This window comes from Mus caroli, chromosome 15, assembly GCF_900094665.2.
Source record: "Mus caroli chromosome 15, CAROLI_EIJ_v1.1, whole genome shotgun sequence".
NCBI classification, from domain to species: domain Eukaryota; kingdom Metazoa; phylum Chordata; class Mammalia; order Rodentia; family Muridae; genus Mus; species Mus caroli.
This window is the reverse complement of record NC_034584.1, coordinates 83,683,986-83,688,570: the sequence shown is the minus strand read 5'-3', so window position 1 is coordinate 83,688,570 and position 4,585 is coordinate 83,683,986.

Below are 4,585 nucleotides of genomic sequence, written 5' to 3'. Positions count from 1 at the left end.
TGGAACAGTTTTCAATTGGGAGGGGGTCGGACTCTGGGGTGAAGAGTTCAGGAATGTACTCTGGGGTAAAAAGTTCAGGTGTCCAGTAATTTTCCTCTTTCATCATAAAGAACTCAAATTCTTAGGCTTCTATTTTGGATTTGGATGCCAGGGTTGTGCCCCAGAGGCAGAGTACTTGCCTGAAACATCCTTAAAGCTCTGAGTTTAATGTAAATACTGTGAGGCCGGGGAAGAATAGCTTTTTTTTTTAAAAAAAATCTGAATACACGGGTGGATACAAAAGTTCACCCACATTAATAAAAATGGCACAACCCACATAGAATTTGAAAGACTGATTTGTTTATAATCTAGACAAAACCAGGAGAGAGAGAGAGATTCTCAACCTGTCTTTTTTTTTCTCCATTGCAAAGACAAAGCATAAGTACACATTTGTAAATTTAACTGTCACCTGAACTAGGAAAGAAGGCTTTCATCTGGCACTGGGAAAAAGATTCTTGTGTTAGATAGACCATTTTCACTATCATCATGGTATTTATTTCCTCAAGTTATTCTAAGTCTCCAGCTCTATTATATTGTGAACTAGTTGGGCTATATTCACAATAATTTAGATTATTTTAGGTATATACATGATCATTCAGATAAAGAGGTTTCCTATAAACTTTAAGAGCATTTTATTTCTCCAATGTGTTGGGACTGGATATTTTCTTTTTCTTGGGGTCCAAGGGATCTGTCGTTCTTTCTCAAGCACAAGCTCTTATTTCAGATGTGGCTCTCTACTGTGGGAGACGTCAGGCATTAGAAAAGGCCTAGGAGAAATGTCCTCCAGTGTAAAGCAAAGCCACAAAAGCAGGGAGGACAAAAGGAAGACCACAAAGAACACAGAGAAGGTGGTCATCTCTGCTTGCGATCCTACCTCTGGCATCTAGCCAAGCAATACATAAACACCAGTGGAAAAAAGTCAGATCTGTTATTTCTTGACCCAAATCCAGAGTGCTTTGTCTCTGTCTACACTTACCCTCCTTCTTATCATGTTCCTATGATGCTGTTGGCTGCAACGGCCCTAGGAAGTGGTGCCCACCATGGGAATACTCAAACAGTGAAGCAGTTTGAATTTGGAAACAGAGTGTTCAAACTCAGAGAACACACTGACTCGTGATCAATAAGTACCAAGAACATGAAGAAGTCTGAAAGTGTTCGGTAACATCGTTTCTCTTTATTTAATCCTATGTTGAAGAGCAGTTAGGTAAATGAGGATGACTGAGATCAAAGTCTAATCATTATTGTTGCACATAGTACATGGTCTCCAGGAAAGAGACAGTCAGATCCTGAGAACTGGCAGAAAATAGAAAGAACTGTAAGGCCGGCATGAACAAAGTGAATTAAGTCCTGAGGACTCCTTCAGTCCTCAGCATGCGGTTACTGTTGCTTCGGAGTCCCTGAGAAACAAATTAAAGTTGCCTTCCAGTAGCCAGAAAGTACACAGATCGCTGCCACCTTGTTTGTTTTGTTGACTAAAGAAAAGACAAATTCTGGTGAGGCCTCTGAGTACAAGCCAGATGTAAAAATAAGACCTTGCCTTGTGCTGGAGCTAACAGGCCTCCTACTGTGGTAAGAAAAGCTCATGAACAGATCTGGAGAACACACAAATTAACATGCTGATTTAAAATTGATTTTACTATTCCTTTATGCTCCATTGGTGATCAAAAAATAAGGAAATAAACACCTATGTCTTATGATATTAAGAAAAAAAACAGTAAATAAAAAGGTTAAATAAGCATACGTATAAAAGACTTTTAACAAAAAAGGATGTATATATGAAGGTTTAAATCAGTGGTTCTCAGCCTGTGAACCATAAGCCCTTTGGGGGCATCGCATATCAGATATCCTGAATATCAGTATTTACAATTCATAACAGTAGCAAAATTATAGTTGTAAAGAAACAATGATATGGTTGGGGGGTGCACCACAACAGGAGGAACTGTATTAAAGGGTCACAGCATTGGTAAGGTTGAAAAACACTAGTATAAATGGATGTGTGGCATGCCCAGATTTACATAGACATATTTATTAATTAAATATATATTATGTTGTATATAATATACATTTACATGTGGGAAGCCACATACGCCATTACAAGGTGGCACTGGCTACCACCCATAAGTTTGGGTAAACAACCAATGTGCACATGTACAGTAGAGTTTTTTTGCTGAGTCACTGCCTGGCCCTAGGCATGCAAATGAGGTACTGAAAGCATACCCAATCGGGTGTAGACATGCCTCTCCTAGGCCTATATAAGCAGCGCCAGTTCTGGGGCTCGGGGTCTTTTTGCCTCTGCAATCAAGCTCTCCCAATAAACGTGTGCAGAAGGATCCTGTTGTGGCATCTTTCTTGCTGGCAAGTTGGAAGCTCACATTTACATATACATGGTTTTTGGAAGTTGGAATAAAGGTTGAAATGACTGGGTGTTTCCAGAATGGAAAGAAAAACATTTATAGATGCGGTGAGGACGTTAGTTATATGATATAAGGTACGAAAAAGTTAAGACTTAATGGTGACACATTCAATATTAAAACTTCAAAGTTCCAAGTTTATCATATTTATGTTAAACATCTACTTCAATTAATGAAGTTCTTCTAAGTTATTAATCTTCTCTTGGTAACAGTTATAAGAACTGGCTACTAATGCTTTATGAAAATAATTAAAATTATTATAACTAAAGGCTCAAAGTTTGAATTCCCTTTGGTCATTTTAAATTTGTTCATGTTATACCCCTAGTTTTTCAAGCTGCTTTCTTGCTGCCACTCCAACTTCTGAGCCTTCTTGAACTGCTTACAGACGCTTATTGACCGCTCTCCCTGTCGTGAGGATCTCAAAACAGATTAAGGCACGCAGTGATCCTGCTTAGACCAACCAACACTTATTTCCTTCTGCCAACTTGGGGAAAGTCATTATCTCTGTGGCGTGCTCTATAACCCCCAAAGACAAATATAATTGAACAAGCTCATTTATTACTAAAAGGAAAAAGTAAATATGTTAGCAAAAAAGGAGGGGCACTGTTAAGAATTAACTACTCAGGAGCAACTTGCTTAAGCAACTTATACTCTAAATTTTAAATTCTTTTTTCTCACAATTATACCCTGATAATTAAAATTAATTATAATTAGAATAAATGCAATTAGTATTATTAACATAATAATGTATGTTCATATAATAATTATAGTATTATAATATATACTGTTGGTATACTAATCTGTATTACTATAATTAACTATAGTAATTGCATTATTATACCACAACAATTTTGCCACAAAATTTGAATTCTACCATTAATTGAATTATTGTAGATGTATTTGATAGTCACAGACATTCTGATAAGTTCAAATCTGTGTCCAGTTTGGATGGAGCAATGGTACAATTTACAACGTTACAAAATATATTTGCCAAATACATATTTGTCCATTTGGCTGTGGACCAGCAGTCATAGCCAGTCATTCATTCAGTCATTCATTCTTTTCCTTAGACTGTTCGTGCTCCTAGTATTAACCCAGTTTTACTCCCAATGTGTTATTTCCTATAGAAGTACTGACTGCTAGATGGCCCACTACAGTAGAGGTTTGACACAATTAATTGTGACATGTTGCATTAAAAAAATATCTCCTCACTGTATATGTGCCACGCATTCTTATTTGTTCTCAGTGGACTCTCAGACTGCTTTGTGGGTGATGCTGCAATGAGCAAGGCGGCAGTGCAGATATCTTAGGAGGCGAAGGCGCACCCTCCCTTGAGTTGGTACCCAGAGGAGATTACTGAGTCACAGGAAAGTTCTACTTTGTAATCTCTTAGGAAACTTTGTTCTCTTTCCTATAAAGGTGTCACCAACCTACATCCCACCAACAGTGTGCTAAAGTTCTCAGTGCTTTTCCTTTTCCTCATAGCTGTTGTAACAGGGATGAGTTGATGCAGCAGATGAGAAGTATGATGTGAGATACAGGAACTGAAGACGTGTGAAGCCTGAGAATATAAAGTAACAGATATGCAGGCCAGGCAGATCTGGAGCCCTAGTGCACAGCACAGCTCCATAGATGAAACCAATTGGTGATAGCGCACAGCACACACCATAGATGAAAACTGAAAGTCATCTGGAGCTAAGTCAGATGAGAGATTACGAACTTTCTTTATTACAATAACCATTTTGCTACCGATGTGCATCCTATAATAACATGTTTTAAGCCATTCCCTCTGTGGTATCATGGTTTTTCCTGCTTTCGCTATTATTACTAACACTATATACAAATGTGAGCTTACCGTGTTTTTTAATCTTAATTCCTTTTTTTTTTCCACTGCCACTATGTCCTCATTGGAAAACAAATATCAGCTAAGAAAGAGGGCCACAAAGGAAGTATTCAATACATGCAGGGGAAGAAAAGAAAAGATAAAAGTATTCTGCAGGATATGAGGTCTAGAAATATCAAGTGGGGGTAGGGGGGTTCGCACAGGACAGTGGGTGGGAACGCTGAGAACTGGCGCCTAGCCAGAAGACTGACCTCACTCTGGCCAAGTCAAGTTTCCTCAGGGAGAGCAGTAG